Source organism: Meles meles, chromosome 7 (genome assembly GCF_922984935.1).
Source record: "Meles meles chromosome 7, mMelMel3.1 paternal haplotype, whole genome shotgun sequence".
NCBI classification, from domain to species: Eukaryota; Metazoa; Chordata; class Mammalia; order Carnivora; family Mustelidae; genus Meles; species Meles meles.
In genome coordinates this window covers 123,035,649-123,057,654 of record NC_060072.1, presented here as the reverse complement: position 1 = coordinate 123,057,654, position 22,006 = coordinate 123,035,649, and positions in this window count along the sequence as shown.

Sequence of the window (22,006 nt, the reverse complement as noted above, 5' to 3'; positions counted from 1 at the left end):
TGCACCAGCACTATCCAGATCCATTGCTATGAGCCCCATGTGGCCATTGAGGACTTGAAATATGCCTAGGGCCATTTTCCTTTTCATTCTCCTTTTTTTTTTTTTTTTGGTAGATTTCATTTAATTATTTGGGAGAGATCACAAGTAGGCTGGGAGGCAGGCAGAGAGATAGGAGGAGTCAGGCTCCCTGCTGAGTAGAGAACCCAATGCAGGTCTTGATCCCAGGACCCCAGGATCATGACCTGAGCCAAAGGCAGGGGCTTTAACCCACTGAGCCACCCAGGCACTCCTTCATTCTCTTCAATTTAAAGAGACAGATGAGGCCAGGGACTCTGGTATTGGACAACTCTGCTGAAACAGTTAGTGAACGTGCGTATGGTTGGGGCTTAAAAACAATCCTGGGGGCACCTGGGTGGCTCAGTGGGTTAAAGCTTCTGTCTTAGGCTCAGGTCATGTTCCCAGGGTCCTGGGATCGAGCCCCACATCGGGCTCTCTGCTCAGCAAGCAGCCTGCTTTCCTCTCTCTCTGCCTGCCTCTCTGCCTACTTGTGCTCTCTTTCTGTAGAATAAACATCTAAAATAAATAAATATATATAAAAAAATCCTGGAAATCATGTGGCCTTCTCTTCCCAGCCTTACCTGGTTCTAAAGAGACGTGGGTTCTGTCATAAACCAGTGGTCTTAATGCATAAAACACAATGCATTTTTTAAATGCAGAGATGCATCGAGAAGAAACCAAATATGACCTATATTTCCATCTCTCACGGACCATTATCAGTCAATGTTTTAGTGTGTTTCTTTTCTGTGCATTTACATAATTACAGCCATCCTGTAGAGATAGCTTTTTGACCCATTTTTTCATGTTTACTAATATTATGTAGTTAGGACGTGAAACATTTCTGCATCATTAAAGAAACTCTCCGAGGAAAGCAGTCACCACCACCAGAACCCACAATGGTAAGGAGAAGAATTGTGGACTGAAATATTGCCTTCTGACCACCACATCTTGCTAGTAGCTGACAAAGGTCATTAACTCTTTGCCTAGGAAAACAGGATTATACTGTCCCCAGTTACATAAAGACATGACAAAAACATGAAAAAATGAGTTATGACATTCTTACGCTCACTCCTAAGCTAAAGAAACAATGAAAACAATTGAGAAGAAGCTAAGTAAATTTTCTGTCATTCTCTGGATAGAAAACTAGAAAGAATTTCTAGCTCTTTAAGATAGTTAAAATTATACTAAACTATGTGGATCATATTTTCATAGAGCCTAGCCACTATTTAATAGACTTTTTTTTTTTTTTTAAAGAGTAACAAGCCTAATGGTTTCTTGTATTTCAGAATTGATTCCCACTAAATTCAATTTCTCTTTGGAAGATCACATTTCTTCTTACTGTTAGATTTGAACCTTACAATTTTTATTTGTTCGGCAGTTTAGTGGAAGGAATAGTATGTGGAAGAAACTGGTGAAAGCTATGAAGTAAAGAGTCTGGGTCGAGTCTGGCCTGAGGCATTTTCTGCTGGATGATCTTGGACCCAGTTACTGAGCCGTGTGAGTCTCATTCTCCTGTTCTGGGCATCAGGAAAGGTGATGAAGGTCTTGGGACTTCCAGCCCCTGCTCTGGGCTCTCTGAAATGAGATGATGTAAGCAACTGTGCGTACCTGTCCGCAGCTGTGAGTGCAACCCAGTCTTCCCTGATGAGAGCTAATTCAGGGCCGACTGTTATTTCTAGAAAAGGTTGACTCTTAAATTTCATTTTATTTACCTTAATTCACTGCCTAGGTAGCCCACTCCACTTCAGCGGCTGTTTCTCCTAACAGTTTCCATCCTCCACAATTCCAGTAAGTAGATCGAATTGTCATTCTTTTTTTTTTCTTTTTTTTTTATTCGTTTATTTGTTTATTTACAGCATTGTTTTGGCATCTCACCCAGTGCTCCATGCAGTATGTGCCCTCCCTATTACCCACCACCTGGTTCCTCAACCTCCCACCGCCCCCTGCCCCTTCAAAACCCTCTGGTTGTTTTTTCAGAGTCCATAGTCTCTCATGGTTCATCTCCCCTTCCAATTTCCCTCAACTCCCTCTCCTCTCCATCTCCCCATGTCCTCCATGTTATTTGTTATGCTCCACAAATAAGTGAGACCATATGATACTTGACTCTCTCTGCTTAACTTATTTCGCTCAGCATAATTTCTTCCAGTCCCGTCCATGTTGCTACAAAAGTTGGGTATTCATCCTTTCTGATGGAGGTATAACACTCTATCCTGTATATGGACCACATCTTCCTTATCCATTCATCCGTTGAAGGGCATCTTGGTTCTTTCCACAGTTTGGTGACCGTAGCCATTGCTGCAATAAACATTGGGGTACAGATGGCCCTTCTTTTCACTCCATCTGTATCTTTGGGGTAAATACCCAGCAGTACAATTGCAGGGTCATAGGGAAGCTCTATTCTTAATTTCTTCAGGAATCTCCACACTGTTCTCCAAAGTGGCTGCACTAACTTGCATTCCCACCAACAGTGTAAGAGGTTTCCCCTTCTGCACATCCTCTCCAACACACGTTGTTTCCTGTCTTGCTAATTTTGGCCATTCTAACTGGTGTCAGGTGGTATCTCAATGTGGTTTTAATTTGAATCTCCCTGATGGCTAGTGATGATGAACATTTTTTCATGTGTCTGATAGTCATTTGTATGTCTTCGTTGGAGAAGAGTCTGTTCATATCTTCTGACCTTTTTTTGATATGATTATCTGTTTTGTGTGTGTTGAGTTTGAGAATATCTTTATAGATCCTGGATATCAACCTTTTGTCTGTACTGTCATTTGCAAATATCTTCTCCCATTCCGTGGGTTGCCTTTTTGTTTTGTTGACTGTTTCCTTTGCTGTGCAGAAACTTTTGACCTTGATGAAGTCCCAAAAGTTCATTTTTGCTTTTGTTTCCTTGGCCTTTGGAGACATATCTTGAAAGAAGTTGCTGTGGCTGATATTGAAGAGGTTACTGCCTATGTTCTCCTCTAGGATTCTGATAGATTCCTGTCTCACGTTGAGGTCTTTTATCCATTTCGAGTTTATCTTTGTGTACGGTGTAAGAGAATGGTCGAGTTTCATTCTTCTACATATCGCTGTCCAGTTTTCCCAGCACCATTTATTGAAGAGACTGTCTTTTTTCCATTGAATATTTTTTCCTGTTTTGTCGAAGATTATTTCACCATAGAGTTTAGGGTCCATATCTGGGCTCTCCACTCTGTTCCACTGGTCTATGTGTCTGTTTTTATGCCAGTACCACGCTGTCTTGGTGATCACAGCTTTGTAGTAAAGCTTGAAATCGGGTAACGTGATGCCGCCAGTTTTGTTTTTGTTTTTCAACATTTCCTTAGCAATTCGGGGTCTCTTCTGATTCCATACAAATTTTAGGATTATTTGCTCCAGCTCTTTGAAAAATATCGGTGGAATTTTGATCGGAATGGCATTAAAAGTATAGATTGCTCTAGGCAGTATAGACATTTTAACAATGTTTATTCTTCTAATCCAAGAGCATGGAACAGTCTTCCATCTTTTTGTGTCTTCTTCAATTTCTTTCATGAGTGTTCTGTAGTTCCTCGAGTACAGGTCCTTTACCTCTTTGGTTAGGTTTATTCCCAGGTATCTTATGGTTCTTGGTGCTATAGTAAATGGAATCGATACTCTAATTTCCCTTTCTGTATTTTCATTGTTAGTGTATAAGAAAGCCACTGATTTCTGTACATTGACTTTGTATCCTGCCACGTTACTGAATTGTTGTATGAGTTCTAGTAGTTTGGGGGTGGAGTCTTTGGAGTTTTCCATATAAAGAATCATGTCATCTGCGAAGAGAGAGAGTTTGACTTCTTCCTTGCCAATCTGGATACCTTTTATTTCTCTTTGTTGTCTGATTGCCGTTGCTAGAACTTCTAATACTATGTTGAACAAGAGTGGTGAGAGTGGGCATCCTTGTCGTGTTCCTGATCTCAACGGGAAGGCTGCAAGCTTTTTCCCATTGAGGATGATATTTGCTGTGGGTCTTTCATAGATAGATTTTATGAAGTTCAGGAATGTTCCCTCTATCCCTATACTTTGAAGCCTTTTCATCAGGAACGGATGCTGGATTTTGTCAAATGCTTTTTCTGCATCAATTGAGAGGACCATGTGGTTCTTCTCTCTTCTCTTATTGATTTGTTCTATCACATTGATTGATTTGCTTATGTTGAACCAACCTTGCAACCCAGGGATGAAATCCACCTGGTCATGGTGGATAATCTTTTGAATGTGCTGCTGGATCCTGTTTGCTAGGATCTTGTTGAGAATCTTTGCATCCATATTCATCAGTGATATTGGTCTGAAATTCTCCTTTTTGGTAGGGTCTTTGCCTGGTTTGGGGATCAGGGTAATGCTGGCTTCATAAAAAGAGTCTGGAAGTTTTCCTTCTGCTTCAATTTTTTGGAACAGCTTCAGGAGAATTGGTGTTATTTCTTCTTTGAAAGTTTGGTAGAATTCCTACCGAGAATCCGTCAGGTCCTGGGCTCTTGTTTTTTGAGAGGTTTTTGATCACTGCTTCAATCTCATTACTAGATATCGGTCTATTCAGGTTGTCAATTTCTTCCTGGTTCAATTTTGGGAGTTTGTAGTTTTCCAAGAATGCATCCATTTCGTCTAGGTTGCTTAGCTTATTGGCATATAACTGTTGGTAATAATTTCTGATGATTGTTTCTATTTCCTTGGTGTTAGTTGTGATCTCTCCCTTTTCATTCATAATTTTATTAATTTGGGCTTTCTCTCTTTTCTTTTGGATTAGTGTGGCCAATGGTTTATCGATCTTATTGATTCTTTCAAAAAACCAGCTCCTACTTTCATTGATACATTCTACTGTATCTCTCGTTTCCACCTCATTGATCTCTGCTCTAATCTTGATTATTTCCCTTCTTGCATGTGGATTTGGTTTGATTTGTTATTGATTCTCCAGTTCTTTAAGGTGTAGAGACAGCTGGTGTATTCTGGATTTTTCAATGTTTTTGAGGGAGGCTTGGATGGCTATGTATTTCCCCCTTAGAACCGCCTTTGCTGTATCCCATAGGTTTTGGACCAAAGTGTCTTCATTCTCATTGGTTTCCATGAATTGTTTAAGTTCATCTTTGATCTACTGGTTGATCCAAGCATTCTTAAGCAAGGTGGTCTTTAGCTTCCAGGTGTTTGAGTTCCTTTGAACTTTTCCTTGTGATTGAGTTCCAGTTTCAAAGCATTGTGATCTGAGAATATGCAGGGAATAATGTCAGTCTTTTGGTATCGGTTGAGTTCTGCTTTGTGACCCAGTATGTGGTCTATTCTGGAGAAGGTTCCATGTGCACTTGAGAAGAATGGGTATTCTGTTGTTTTAGGGTGGAATGTTCTGTATACGTCGATGAGGTCCATCTGGTCCAAAGTTTCATTCAATGCTCTTATTTCTTTATTAATTTTCTGCTTCGATGATCTGTCTATTTCTGAGAGAGGCGTATTAAGATCTCCTACTATTATTGTATTCATATCAATATGACTCTTTATCTTGATTAATAGTTTTCTTATGTAATTGGGTGCTCCCATATTGGGGGCATAGATATTCACAGTTGTTACATCGTCTTGTCGGATAGTCCCTTTAAGAATTATGTAGTGTCCTTTTGTATCTCTGACTACAGTCTTTAGTTTAAAATCTAATTTATCTGATATGAGAATCGCTACTCTGGCCTTCTTTTGAGGCCCATTGGCATGAAAGATGCTTCTCCATCCCTTCACTTTCAGTCTGGGTGTATCCTTAGGTTCAAAATGGGTCTCTTGTAGACAACATATGGATGGGTCCTGTCATTTTATCCAATCTGCAACCCTGTGTCATTTTATGGGCGCATTTAGGCCATTCACATTGAGAGTGATTATTGAGAGATAGGTTTTTATTGACATCGTGTTGCCTTTGAAGTCTTTCTGTCTGTAGATCGTTTCTATATTTCTGTTCAATGATATTCTTAGGATTTTTCTCTCTTTTATAGGACCCCCCTTAATATTTCCTGCAGTGTTGGCTTGGTGGTTGCATAGTCTTTTAAGCCTTGCCGGTCTTGGAAACTCTTTATCTCTCCATCCATTTTAAATGTCAGTCTTGCTGGGTAGAGTATTCTTGGTTGCATGTTCTTCTCATTTAGTACTCTGAATATATTTTGCCAGCCCTTCCTGGCTTGCCAGGTCTCTGTGGAAAGGTCTGACGTTATTCTAATGGGCTTTCCTCTGTACGTAAGGAGCTTTTTTGTCCTAGCTGCTTTTAAGAGGGTCTCGCTTGTAACATAATTCCTCATTCTAACTATAAGGTGTTGTGAGGACTTTCGATAATTTAAAATCTTGGGAGGAAATCTCTCTGCCTCTAGTACATGAACGTTGTTTCCATTCGTGAGATTGGGAAAATTTTCATAGACAACTTCTTCCACTATATCTTCTAGACTTCTTTCTTTTTCCTCCCCTTCAGGGATTCCAATAATTCTGATGTTGGAACGTTTCATGGCATCATTTATTTCCCTGATTCTGTTTTCGTGGCTTCTGAGCTGTTTGTTCCAGGCTTCCTCCTGATCCTTTCTCTCTATCTGTTTGTCCTCCAGATCACTAATTCTATCTTCTGTCTCAGTTACCCTAGCTTTTAGAGAATTTAGATTAGATTGGAACTCATGGAGAGCATTTTGAACATCATCCCTGGTGGCTTTCAGTTCTGCCCTAACATTGTGAACATCATCCCTGGTGGCTTTCACTTCTTCCCTAACATTGTGAACATCATCCCTGGTGGTTTTCAGTTCTGCCCTAATCAATTATCTTTGGTCATCCATGGCTTTCTCCAACCTAGCTATTGCCTGGATAATTGTTAGTCTGAATTCCTTTTCTGACATATTGTCTATGTCGATAGCCATTAGCTCTGTTGCAGAAGGCCCATCCTCTGTATTTTTCTTCTGTTGGGTATTCCTCCTCCTAGTCATTTTGGAAAGAGATGACTGAACAGATGCAGCTGGACTTATCGATTGTGGTGCAGTCAATGTTCACCCTGGAACGCTTCTGTGCAATCAGGATTCCCCACTCAAATGAGAGAAAAAAGAAAAGAAAAAGAAATAGAGAAGAAGAAAGAAAAAGAAGGGGAAAGAAAAAAGGAAAAAAGAGAGAGAGAGAGAGAGATAGGAAAAAAAGGGAAGATAAAAGAGAAGGCTCAGCCCAAATGGGCCACAAGGTAAGATTTATGAAGTATACAAACAAAAACAGACAAACAAAAATACTGATAAAAGTATATGACAAGAGAAAAAAAAATATATATATATAAGCAAAAAAAAAAAAAAAGGGAAGAACCTCATCCGAAAGAACCCCAAGTTTAAGATTTATATATTATCAGGACAAACACAAATTCACAGAAACACCGACAGAAGGAAAAATTGGGAAAGTGGTTATAAATTCTCAGTGTGGGTGAGGAAGGTTATTTTGATTCTTCCTGAAGGTATCTTGATGTTTTTGTTAAGGGACTCAACTTTCCTAAGTTACAGGGGGATTAGAAACTGGTTTGTCTATAGGGGTAGCATTGATTGGGGAAAGGGGATTACCTTGACGTTTAACTCTATATGTATAGTAGAAAATAAAAATTAAAAAAGAATAAACTAGACTAAACTAAATTAAAATTAAAAAAGAATTTAAAAATTAGAAAAGCAAAAGAAAAACACGGGTGTATGTATCAAAAAGTTCAGGTTAGAAGCTTATTAAAGAATTTGATGTACTGGACATCTCAGTGTGGTGGTAAATAGCTTAAAAATTATCTGTATGTATAAAAAAAAAGAACCAGAATATTGGTAAAGAATTAAAAATAAAAATTGTATTTATGAAGTAGTGGTGGTTGTTCTCTTGTAGTCTTTTTTTTTTTTTTCTTTCTTCCTGGTTGGTTTTCTGGGGGAGGGGCCTGCCACGTGGGTTTTCAGACAATGATGTTCCCTGAGTTAGGTCCTCCCTCTCCCCTCAAGGGGGTGGGATCTGAGGAAACTGTTTTTTTCAGCCTCTTGTTCTCTGGGGGTTTTTATGTTCTTTCATCTGCTTTCTCTCGCTTGACAGCTTTTGATGGTTTTTCGAGGTTTAGAGGAGAGCAAACTGCATCCCGACCTCCCTCTCAGAGAGAAGCCCCAGAATGTTTTGGAAATGCTGCTGGCTGAGTCGGTTCTGAGTCACTGTCCCTGGGGATGCAGGAGCTCCTCCTTGTACCCAAAACCAGGGCAGTGGCGGCTGTCTAGGCAGCTCCAGACCGCCAGAGAGGTTCTGAGCAGAGATCGCACACTGAGATTTTCCCGCTGTCCCGGGCTGGGAACGTCTGGTTTTTCCAGATGCCAGAGCTCCAGGCTAGCACCTATAAGCACCTATCTCAAGGGAGGGTGTGGGATGCGCGCGTTTCAGGATTGCCGTCTGGCCCGGCTCCCAGCCCCTCACGGGATCCAGACCCCACTCGTTCTCGGGCACATTGGCGTTCAGGGGGACTGGCTGCTCAGGGACGGAGACCTGATTTCTCTGCCGCACTCTCTCTGGCTCAGCACCAGGGGAGGCTGTCCTGGGTCCGGGGACTTAGGTCCCTGACTCTAACCGCCCAGGTTCCCACTATTACCCCCAGTGATCCTTTGCTCTTTGTTTTTTGAGTGCTTTCAACCAGACCCCAAGTTAATGCTGGTCCCCAGATGCAGAGCACTCTCGTGTTGGGGTATTACTTTCCAATCGGTCACCTCTGGTGGCTCCCTCCCCCTTTTGTTTATCTTCAGATATCAGTCCGAGGCTCCCCATCTGCTTTACCTGCCACTGGCTTCTTCTGCTCCTGTAGAGATCCAGACGTGTATAATTCTGATCTCAGGCTGATTTCATGGGTGGTCAGAGTTCTTTGGTAGGTAATCAGCTCACTTTAGGGTACAGGTTGAAAAGGTGCCTCCTCCTACTTCCCCGCCATCTTGACCTACAGTGAGAATCTTAAACAGGCTCCATGCCCAGTGCACAGCCTGATGCAGGGCTTGATTTCATGACCTTGAAATCATAACCTGACCCAAAGTCAAGATTTGGGCACTGAACTGATTGAGCCACCTATGTTTCCCATATTGATGCTTTTAATTCTTGCAACAACTCTACAGTTGAAACACAATCGTTATCCCTATTTTACAAAGGAAACAACTCAGTACAGAAAGGTTAAGTAACATGCCTAAAATCACCTAGCTAGCAAGTGGTGGGGCCAGGATTGGAACCCCAAAAACTGGGCTGCAGAGTCCTTGCCGCTTGGTCATTGGAATAACGCATTAAATGATCATTTATACAATTTCAGTGAATGATTTTATTCCATATAATGTTGAGAACCTCAAATTTTTCCAAAATTTCAGCTATTCTACAATTCAACTTGTATTTCTTGAAATGCAACAGTGCCAAACAATAAGAGTAATCTTTAATATAGATATTGATCGTGTTTATGGTAGTCAGCATTGTAAAGGGATTCTATTGAATGCACAGAAACCGTGTCATGCAATCCATTGATAAATAGTGGGGAATGAATAGTTTACAGAATCAGAATACATAAGACATAACAGAGAAGGTCTTAAGGATCATGTAGTCCAATTGCCTGATTTCATTCATTCATTCAATTATCCACACTCTGTGTGCAGGCATAAACTGCACATGAATCACATAAAGATGATTAGGACATGCTTTCTGACTTCAAGGAAATCACCACTGGGCTATGAGAGCCCTCAGCTCAAAGGGTGGTGGTGGTGGGTTTTGTGTCTGGGTTCATACCTGTGTCTGCAATGTACTGATTGTTAACTAAGAAAGGAGAACTAAAAACCCCCAATGGTACTTTACTGTTATATATAAACCGTTCTATAGAAACATCTATAATAATTTAATTTCTATAAAGAGAATGTGTTCATATATTCCAGTAGTTAAAAATTAATTTTTAAAAGTTCATGCAAATGGACTCTTGGTGGTAAAACCACAATGTGTTTGATTGCACTAGGCTAATAAGCAATTGTTTTATTCTGTTTTGTCCCACAAAAATTAGCAGATACCAATACAGAAGCAAGTCATTAAGTCTGAATCTGGTTGAGTTGGGCAAGTTCAAACCTTGGTTGTAGAGCCAGTATGAGCACAGGGGGACCTTTATGATGAGTATCCTGGGTCACTCCATGACATGGAGAGAGTTGGACCGCAGGCCCCCTGGCCAGGGACATAGTGCTTCAGGGACTCCAAGTCTTCCCTTCTCCAGCAGCTGCTTCAACCTCTCTCCCCACAAACTAGCTTCTCCTGGGTCCCAGCTGATGCTAGAAATGGGCTTTCACCACAGTGCTGAGTTGATGTCTCTCCAGTCCAACAGAGTAGTCAGACAGTAAAAATCTCTGTTTAAATTTCAGATTCTTTGCCATCCCTATCAAAATACCAACAGCATTTTTCACCAAACTTAAACCATCCTAAAATTTATATGGAATCACAAAAGACCACAAGTAGCCAAAACAATTTTGAAAAAGAAAAACAAAACTGGACGTATCACAATTCCAGGCTTTACATTGTATGACAAAGCTGTAGTCAAAACAGTATAGTACTGCACAAAAAAAGACATACAGATCAATGGAACAGAATAAAGACCCCAGAAATAAGCCCACAATTATATGGTCAATTAATCTTGGATAAGGCACGAACAAATATCCAATGGGAAAAAAGTCTCTTCAACAAATGGTGCTGTGAAAACTGAGCAGCTATATGCAAAAGAATGAAACTGGACCACTTTCTTACATCATTTATAAAAGTAAATTTGAAATGGATTAAAGACCTAAATATGAGATAGGAAACCATTAAAATCCTAGCAGAGTGCACAGGCAGTAACTTCTCTGAAATCAGCCATAGCAACATTTTTCTACATATGTCTCCTGAGACGAGGGAAATAAAAGCAAAAACAAAGTATTGTGACTACATCAAAATAAAAAGCTCCTTCATTGCAAAGGAAACACAACAAAACTAAAAGGCAACATATGGTATGGGAGAAGGTATCTGCAAATGACATATCCAACTAAGGTTTAGTATCCTAAATCTATGAAGAACTTCTGCAACCCAATAGCCCCAAACAAATGATCCAACTAAAAAAAATGGGGGAAAAAATGAACAGACAACTCTCCAAGGACATACAGATGGCCAATAAGACGAATGAAAAGACACTCGACAGGGTGCCTGGCTGGCTCAGTGGGTTAAAGCCTCTGCTTTCGGCTCAGGTCACCATCCCAAGGTCCTGGGATCCAGCCCCACATGGGGCTCTCTGCTCAGCAGGGAGCCTGTTTCTCCCCACCCCGCCCCCATGCCTGCCTCTCTGCCTACTTGTGATCTCTGTCTGTCAAATAAATAAAAATAAAATCTTTTTTAAAAAAAAAGATGCTCGACATCACTTATCCTCAAGGATATGCAAATCAAAACGGCAATGAGACATCACCTCACACCTTTCAGAATGGCTAACATAAAAAAACGCATGGAAAAACAAGTATTGGTGAGAATGAAAACTGGTACAGCCACTCTGGAAAACAGTATGGAAGTTTCTCAAAACGTTAAAAATAGAACTACCCTAAGATCCAGCAATCACACTACTGGGGCGCTTACCCCCCAAATACAGAAACACGAATTCAAAAGGGTTACGTGCACCCCTGTTTATAGCAGCATTATTTACAGCAGCCAAATGATGGAAAGAGCACAAGTGTCCATCAATTGACCAAGGGATAAAGAAGAGGTGATATGTATACACAATGGAATATTAACCAACTATAAAAAAGAATGAAATCTTACCATTTGCAATGACATGGATGGAGCTAGAGAGTATAATGATAAGAAAGTCAGTCCATCAGGGAAAAACAAATACCATAGGATCTCACTCAAATGTGGAATTTAAGAAATGAAACAAAAGCTGAAAGGAAAAAAAAAAAGAGAGAGAGACAAACCAAGACACAGATTCTTAGCTATAATAAACAAACTGCTGCTTACTGGGGAGTTGGGTGGGGATGGGTAAAATAGGTGAAGGGCTTAAGTAATGCACTTGTTGTGATCATCACGAGTGATGTACAGAATAGATGAATCATTGTATTGTGCACCTGAAACTCCAGATTCCTAGGAAAGAAACTCACTGGCTCATTTTAGTTCAGGTGCCCTGCCCTGATCCAATGATTTCTCAGCATGATCTGCTTATCCCTTAAATAATGTTAGCAGTAGATAGTAGTCCCAGTCAAGCGTGTCAGGGTGTGGGGGAGGAAGGTTGAGGAACAAGAGGTATGGGTTAGGTGAAGCAAAGGCAGGGAGAAAAGCTGACCAGACGATGTAGCTGTGGCTAGGACAGTCTGTACACTAGGAAACACATCTCTATTAAAAATGCACTGATCCAGGTGTACTTGGCTGGCTCAATCAGAAGAGCATTCAACTCTTGATCTTGGGGTTGGGATTTTGAGCCCTACTTTGGGATTAGAGACTACTAAAAGCAAACTAACTAACTAACTAATTGAATTTTTTAAAAAAGGAAAGAAAGAAAGAAACTTGCATTAAAAACTAATGTGGGGTGCCTGGGAGTCTCAGTGGGTCAAGCCTCTGTCTTTGGCTCAGGTCATGATCTCAGGGTCTGGGGATCGAGCTACACATTGGGCTCTCTGCTCAGTGGGAAGCTTGTTTCCCCCCACTCTCTGCCTGTCTCTCTGCCTACTTGTGATCTCTCTCAAGTAAATAAAATCTGAAAAAAATCTCTGAAAAAAAAATGCACTGGAGGTACCTAGTGGCTCAGTCAGTTGTTTCTGCCTTTGGCTAAGGGCATGATCCTGGGGTCTTGGGATCGAGTCCCACGACACACTCCCTGGTCAGCAGAGAGCCTGCTTCTCCCTCTGCCTCTGCCCCTCCCTCCACTCATGCTTGCATTTCTGTTCTCTCCCTCATGTTCAAATCAATAAATAAAATCGTAAAAAAAAAAAAAGGCACTGATCCGATCTAGCAACTCCATTTCTGGGTGGATATCTAAAGGAACTGAAAACAAAGTCTCCAAGAGATGTCTGTATGCCTGTGTTCACAGCAGCATTACTTAGAGTAGCCAAAAGGCAGAAGCAACTGTACATCAAGAGGTCAGTGCATAAACCAATGGGTACACACACAGTAGAATATTATTCAGCCTTAAAAAGGGAGGAAATTCTGACTCATGCAAGCACATGGATGCCCCAAGGGGACGTTATGCCAAAGGGAAAAAAAAGTCATTCACAAGCAAAAACAGTGCATGAGTCCATCTCTATGAGGTAGCTAGAGCAGTCACGCTCATAGAGACAGCAGAATGGCCAGGGGCTGGAGGCAGGGAGGATGGGGAGTTAGTGTTTCATAGGGACAGGAGTTTCAGTTTGGGAAAATGGAGAGAGGCCTACGTGAATGGGGTGATGGGTGTAGAAAGGGCTAAGTCTAATGGTTGAGGCGTTCATAGTAACTTTTACTTAATGGTAATGTAATGGTAACTCCTCCATTATGTGCATTTTACCAAAATCTTAAAAAACAAAATAAAAAATTTTAATACAGAAAAAAGAAAACACTCAAATGTCCTAAGATACTAGAAAGGAGTATACACTCTGCCACTTCCTGACGGTGCACGGGAGAAGAATGAGGCACAAACAAGTCAGCCACAAAGAAAGGGAGCAGGGGACAGCAGTAGAAAAGACTTTGTCCTGAAAAACTCCTCAGTCCCTCTTTTATTAGATAGAAACTGTAACCCACAGAAAAGCCAAAGAAGGCCAAACATTAGCCTTGTAGATAAACAAGAAGGAAGGCAAAATATGTCTGGTCAAGCAGTAGAAAGTTTAGAGTTGAACAAGCACATTCAAAGGACTTATCTAACTAGCCACAGGTGCTCCCCGGGGTAGAAAGGGGAGAAAATGGGAAAATGAAGCATCCCCCGCTGGTCAGCTTCAAGACCGTACATCGTCGTCTCCCAGAAAGTAGAGTACGTGTTTTTCTTCTTTTTTTTTTTATGAAAAAGATGTTATTTATTTCGTTGACAGAGATCACAAGCAGGCAGAGGCAGGCAGAGAGAGACAGAGAGAGAGGAGGAAGCATCTCCCCACTGAGCTGAGAGCCCAATATGGGACTGAGTGGAAGGCAAATGCTCTAACCTACTGCCCCACCCAGGTGCCCCAGTATATGTTTTTCTTAAAGCTATATCTAACATACATGTTAACGAGTAAAATTTCCCATGGGTTCTATTTTAAGAAATACCTTGTTCTGAGGGACCATTGCAACCCCCCACCCTAATAATCTGATGGCAAAGTCTTCTCCCCACTTGCAAAGATTTCGACAGGGGCCATGTGTGAAGTCCGCCCACAGCTGGGTGCTCCTGCCTTCAGGGCCATGTGGTGCCAGTCAGTCCTGAGCAGAAGCAGAACAGACCGTTCTGCACACTGTTCAGCACAGACTCTGGATGCTTTGTGATTCAGTCCTGCAGGGGTGGCTTACCCTCTGAAGAAACACTTTTCTCCTCACCAGGTGCCTTGGAGTCTCTCCTCATGGTATAAAACCTGCATTTCCTGGCGATGTCCCAGACCAGCGATAGCACAAAAGAAGCCAAAGTAAAACCAGAACAGTCCTCAGCTTTCCTTGGAGATTCCCTTAGGAATCCTCCTCAGACAGGCCAGAGGTGATATCCCAGCTGTGTTATTTACTCGCTGTGCCTGTCCCTCCACATCTTAGACCTCAGTTTCTTCATTTACAAGATGGAGCTTCATGGGGGTAGTTAGGGAATGAAATAAGAGCATTGGCTACATTTTTTTCCTGTTCTTATTGTTTGTTGAGACGTCTACTCAGACTTCACTTTAGCAAAGAAGATCTTAAAAAATGAGGTCCATAAACGCCTGTGTGGTGCAGTGGGTTAAGCCTCTGCCTTTAGCTTAGGTCATGGTCTCGGGGTCCTGGGATCCAGCCTCGTGTCAGGCTCTCGGCTCAGCAGGGAGCCTGCTTCCTCCTCTCTCTCTGTCTGCATCGCTGCCTACTTGTGATCTCTGTCTGTCAAATAAATAAAATCTAAAACACATACACATGCACACACACACGAATCAGATACATCTATAACGGATTTCTCAAGTATTAATATGAGACTGTTAACCAGGACATTAGAAAGTTATCAATAAAGGGGCACCCTGGTGGCTCTGTTGGTTGGGCATCTGACTCTTGGTTTCCATTTAGGTTGTGACCTCAGGGTCATGGGTTCAAGTCCCACATTGGGCTCAGAACTTAGCGGGAAGTCTATTTGGATTCTCTCCTTCTCCCCCTCCCCTACTCCCCTGCACAGGTGCATGAGAGTCTCTCTCTAAGAAATGAAGACATCTTTAAAAATTTTAAAAGTAAAATTAAATAGCCATCATCCACCTCAGAGAGTCAAATCAGTCTTGTAAATCCACTTCCAGTAAGTTTGTGGGGTGCTTAAAATCCAGATGACATTTCTTTCTGTTTCCCAACTTTTTATTTTGAGCAAGTTTAAGCAAGAACTAACAAAATAGTAGAACAGATACCTTTAGAAATGTTAAGTTGCTGATGTCCTACCACACCTGCATATGTAGAACATATGCACACAGACATGCACACATACGGACATAGACTTAAACATTCCTTTGTTGTTTTGGTAGGGTCACTGTCATAAGTAAACTGCAGACATTGTGACACTGTCAAGTGGTGGGTGGGGACATCCCCAGACGATCAGATGATATCAGGTGATCAGAGTGCCTTGAATCTAGCCACAGCTTTACCATGGCAGATTTTATAGTATGCGAAAACTTCTGGCTATAAAATCACAGAGGTAATGAGCGCCTGGGGGGCTCAGTGGGTTAAAGCCTCTGCCTTCGGGTCAGGTCATGATCCCAGGGTCCTAGGATCAAGCCCCCTGTCAGGCTCTCTGCCTGGTGGCACACCTACTTCCTCCTCTCTCTCCGCCTGCTTCTCTGCCTACTTTGATCTCTGTCGGTCAAATAAATAAATAAAATCTTTTAAAAAAAATCACTGAGGTGAGCTAAACTAAGAGAAATACCAAATGAGAGGTGCAGCTCTCAAAAAATTGGCATAGGATCACCTGGGTGGCTCAGTCAGTTGGGCATCTAAGAGTTCAGCTCAGCTCCTGATCTTAGGGTCCTGAGATGGAGCCCTGAGTCTGGTCCGTGCTCAGTAGGAGGTCTGCTTTTCTCCTCCCTCTCCCTCTTCCCCTCCCCCACTCGTGTTATCTGTCTTTCTAAAATAATCTTTTTTAAAAATTGGCATATACTTATGTATATATATATAGTCACATATATAGTTAGTTTTACTAATATATATATATATATATATAGTTGTTAAAAGTGTTTCTTCTCAGTTACTATGTCCTAGACATAACTTCCTATCATTTTCTATCATAATTCCCAATCATAGATCACAGAAATATTCACATTCATGTTAACCCTAATGTAGGTTTTTTTTTAAGATTTTATTGATTTACTTATTTGACAGACAGATCTAACAGGTAGTCAGAGAGGCAGGCAGAGAGAGAGGAAGGAAAGCATTCTCCCCGCTGAGCAGAGAGTCTGATGCGGAGCTCAATCCCAGGACCCTGAAATCATGACTTGAGCCAAAGGCAGAGGCTTTAACCCACTCAGCCACCCTGACGCCCCTGTGGTTTTCCATTGCATGGCTGCAGGATACTCAGTTGCTGAAATATAGATAAATACTGAAGATATTCCCAAATGTCTCCAGTCCATTCACCTTAAGTTTTGTTCAGTACTAATCCTTGGAATGTTGAAAACCTCAATATTGTACATCCATACCCTAGCTAGTAAGATTTGAGGATTTTTTTTTTGAAGTTTATGTAATTAATCTCTACACCCCACGTGGGCTTGAACTCATGAGCCTGAGACAAAGAGTCACATGCTCCTTAGACTGAGCCAGGCAGGTGCCCCAAGATCTGAGGATTTTAAAAGTAGCTATTTAGGATTCCTGGGTGTCTCAGGCAGTTAAGCATCTACCTTCAGCTCAGGGCTAGATCCCAGTGTCTTGGGATCCAGTCCCTCGTCAGGCTCCTTGTTCCAACTATATATGAAAGGATAAAAATACAAGGGTTTTTATAAATTTTTTATTTTTCTAATTTTTTAATAAACGTATAATATTTATTATCCCCAGGGGTACAGGTCTGTGAATCACCAGGTTTACACACTTCAAAGCACTCACCATAGCACATACCCTCCCCAATGTCCATAACCCACTTCCCCTCTCCCAACCCCACCTCCCCCCAGCAACCCCCAGTTTGTTTTGTGAGATTAAGGGTCATTTATGATTTGTCTCCCTCCCAATCCCATCTTGTTTCATTTATTCTTCTCCTATCCCCCTAACCCCCCATGTTGCATCTCCACATCCTCATATCAGGGAGATCATATGATAGTTGTCTTTCTCCGATTGACTAATTTCACTAAGCATGATACCCTCTAGTTCAATCCACGTTGTCGCAAATGGCATGATTTCATTTCTTTTGATGGCTGCATAGTATTCCATTGGGTATATATACCACTTCTTCTTTATCCGTTCATCTGTTGATGGACATCTAGGTTCTTTCCATAGTTTGGCTATTGTAGACATTGCTTATATAAACATTTGGGTGCACATGCCCCTTCGGATCACTACGTTTGTATCTTTAGGGTAAATACCCAGTAGTGCAATTGCTGGGTCATAGGATAGTTCTATTTTCAACATTTTGTGGAACCTCCATGCTGTTTTTCAGAGTGGTTACACCAGCTTGCATTCCCACCAAGAGTGGAGGAGGGTTCCCCTTTCTCCGCATCCTTGACAGCATCTGTCATTTCCTGACTTGTTAATTTTAGCCATTCTGACTGGTGTGAGGTGATATCTCATTGTGGTTTTGATTTGTATTTCCCTGATGCCGAGTGATGTGGAGCACTTTTTCATGTTTCTGTTGGCCATCTGGATGTCTTCTTTGCAGAAATGTCTGTTCATGTCCTCTGCCCATTTCTTGATTGGATTGTTTGTTCTTTGGGTGTTGAGTTTGCTAAGTTCCTTATAGATTTTGGATACTAGCCCTTTATCTGATATGTCGTTTGCAAATAACTTCTCCCATTCTGTCAGTTGTCTTTTGGTTTTGTTAACTGTTTCCTTTGCTGTGCAAAAGCTTTTGATCTTGATGAAATCCCAATAGTTCATTTTTGCCCTTGCTTCCCTTGCCTTTGCCGTTGTTCCTAGGAAGATGTTGCTGCAGCTGAGGTCGAAGAGGTTGCTGCCTGCGTTCTCCTCAAGGATTTTGATGGATTCCTTTCTCACATTGAGGTCCTTCATCCATTTGGAGTCTATTTTCGTGTGTGGTGTAAGGAAGTGGTCCAATTTCATTTTTCTGCATGTGGCTGTCCAATTTTCCCAGCACCATTTATTGAAGAGGCTGTCTTTTTTCCATTGGACATTCTTTCCTGCTTTGTCGAAGATTAGTTGACCATAGAGTTGAGGGTCTATTTCTGCGCTCTCTATTCTGTTCCATTGATCTATGTGTCTGTTTTTGTGCCAGTACCATGCTGTCTTGATGATGACAGCTTTGTAATAGAGCTTGAAGTCTGGAATTGTGATGGCACCATCTTTGGCTTTCTTTTTCAATATTCCTTTGGCTATTCGAGGTCTTTTCTGGTTCCATATAAATTTGAGGATTATTTGTTCCATTTCTTTGAAAAAAATGGATGGGATATTGATAGGGATTGCATTAAATGTGTAGATTGCTTCAGATAGCATAGACATTTTCACAATATTTGTTCTTCTATCTTCCATCCAGGAGCATGGAACATTTTTCCATTTCTTTGTGTCTTCCTCAATTTCTTTCATGAGTACTTTGTAGTTTTCTGCATATAGGTTCTTAGTCTCTTTGGTTAGGTTTATTCCTAGGTATCTTATAGTTTTCGGTGCAATTGTAAATGGGATTGACTCCTGAATTTCTCTTTCTTCTGTCTTGTTGTTGGTGTACAGAAGTGCAACTGATTTCTGTGCATTGATTTTATATCCTGACACTTTACTGAATTCCTGTACAAGTTCTAGCAGTTTTGGAGTGGAGTCCTTTGGGTTTTCCACATATAGTATATCATCTGTGAAGAGTGATAGTTTGACTTCTTCTTTGCCAATTTGGATGCCTTTAATTTCCTTTTGTTGTCTGATTTCTGAGGCTAGGTCTTCTAGTACTGTGTTGAATAGCAGTGGTGATAATGGACATCCCTGCCGTGTTCCTGACCTTAGCGGAAAAGCTTTCAGTTTTTCTCCATTGATAATGATATTTGTGGTGGGTTTTTCATAGATGGCTTTGATAATATTGAGGTATGTGCCCTCTATCCCTACACTTTGAAGAGTTTTGATCAGGAAGGGATGCTGTACTTTGTCAAATGCTTTTTCAGCACCTATGGAGAGTATTATATGGTTCTTGTTCTTTCTTTTATTAATGTGTTCTATCACATTGATTGATTTGCGGATGTTGAGCCAACCCCGCAGCCCTGGAATAAATCCCATGTGGACGTGGTGAATAATCCTTTTAATGTACTGTTGAATCCTATTGGCTAGTATTTTGGTGAGAATTTTTGCATCTGTGTTCATCAAGGATATTGGTCTGTAGTTCTCTTTTTTGGTATGATCCTTGTCTGGTTTTGGGATCAAGGTGATGCTGGCCTCATAAAATGAGTTTGGAAGTTGTCCTTCCATGTCTATTTTTTTGGAACAGTTTCAGGAGAATAGGAATGAGTTCTTCTTTAAATGTTTGGTAGAATTCCCCTAGGAAGCCGTCTGGCCCTGGGCTTTTGTTTGTTTGGAGATTTTTGATGACTGTTTCAATCTCCTTACTGGTTATGGGCTTGTTCAGGTTTTCTATTTCTTCCTGGTTCAGTTGTGGTAGTTTATATGTCTCTAGGAATGCATCCATTTCTTCCAAATTGTCCAATTTGTTGGCGTAGAGTTGCTCATAGTATGTTCTTATAATTGTCTGTATTTCTTTGGTGTTAGTTGTGATCTCTCCTCTTTCATTCATGATTTTATTTATTTGGGTCCTTTCTCCTTTCTGTTTGATAAGTCTGGCCAGGGGGTTATCCATCTTTTTGATTCTTTCAAAGAACCAGCTCCTAGTTTCAATGTTTTCTTTTTTTTCCTTTTTTTTTTTTTTTTGGTTTCTATTTCATTGATTTCTGCTCTGATCTTTATGATTTCTCTTCTCCTGCTGGGTTTAGGGTTTCTTTCTTCTTCTTTCTCCAGCTCCTTTACGTGTAGGGTTAGGTTGTGTACTTGAGACCTTTCTTGTTTCTTGAGAAAGGCTTGTACCGCTATACATTTTCCTCTCAGGACTGCCTTTGCTATGTCCCACAGATTTTGAACTGTTGTGTTTTCATTGTCATTTGTTTCCATGAATTTTTTCAATTCTTCTTTAATTTCCTGGATACCCATTCATTCTTTAGAAGGTTGCTGTTTAGTCTCCATGTATTTGGGTTCTTTCCAGTTTTCCTCTTGTGATTGAGTTCTAGCTTCAGAGCATTGTGGTCTGAAAATATGCATGGAAGGATCCCAAACTTTTGATACCGGTTGAGACATGATTTGTGACCCAGGATGTGATCTATTCTGGAGAAGGTTCCATGTGCACTAGAGAAGAATGTGTATTCTGTTGCTTTGGGATGAAATGTTCTGAATATATCTGTGATGTCCATCTGGTCCAGTGTGTCATTGAAGGCCTTCATTTCCTTGTTGATCTTTTGCTTGGATGATCTGTCCATTTCAGTGAGAGGAGGGTTAAAGTCCCCTACTATTATTGTATTATTGTTGATGTGTTTCTTTGATTTTGTTATTAATTGGTTGATATAGTTGGCTGCTCCCACGTTAGGGGCATAGATATATAAAATGGTTAGATCTTCTTGTTGGACAGACCCTTGGAGTAGGATATAGTGTCCTTCCCCATCTCTTATTATCGTCTTTGGCTTAAATTTGAATTTGATCTGATATAAGGATTGCCACCCCAGCTTTCTTCTGATGCCCATTAGCATGGTAAATTGTTTTCCACCCCCTCACTTTAAATCTGGAGGGGTCTTCGCGTCTAAAATGAGTTTCTTGTAGGCAACATACTGATGGGTTTTGTTTTTTTATCCATTCTGATCCCCTGTGTCTTTTGATTGGGGCATTTAGCCCATTAACATTCAGGGTAACTATTGAGAGATATGAATTTAGTGCCATTATTAGCCTGTAAGATGACTGTTACTGTGTATTGTCTCTGTGCCTCTCTGATCTACTCCTTTTAGGCTCTCTCTTTGCTTAGAGGACCCCTTTCAATATTTCCTGGAGAGCTGGTTTGGTGTTTGCAAATTCTTTCAGTTTTTGTTTGTCCTGGAAGCTTTTGATCTCTCCTTCTATTTTCAATGATAGCCTAGCTGGATAGAGTATTCTTGGCTGCATGTTTTTCTCGTTTAGTGCTCTGAATATATCATGCCAGCTCTTTCTGGCCTGCCAGGTCTCTGTGGATAAGTCTGCTGCCAATCTAATATTTTTACCATTGTATGTTACAGACTTCTTTTCTCGGGCTGCTTTCAGGATTTTCTCTTTGTCACTAAGACTTGTCAATTTTACTATTAGGTGACGGGGTGTGGACCTATTCTTGTTGACTTTGAGGGGGGTTCTCTGCATCTCCTGGATTTTGATGCTTGTTCCCTTTGCCATATTAGGGAAATTCTCTCCAATGATTCTCTCCAATAGACCTTCTGCTCCCCTCTCTGTTTCTTCTTCTTCTGGAATCCCAATTATTCTAATGTTGTTTCGTCTTATGGTGTCACTTATCTCTCGAATTCTCCCCTCATGGTCCAGTAGCTGTTTATCCCTCTTTTGTTCGGCTTCTTTATTCTCTGTCATTTGGTCTTCTATATCACTAATTCTTTCTTCTGCCTCATTGATCCTAGCAGTGAGAGCCTCCATTTTTTATTGC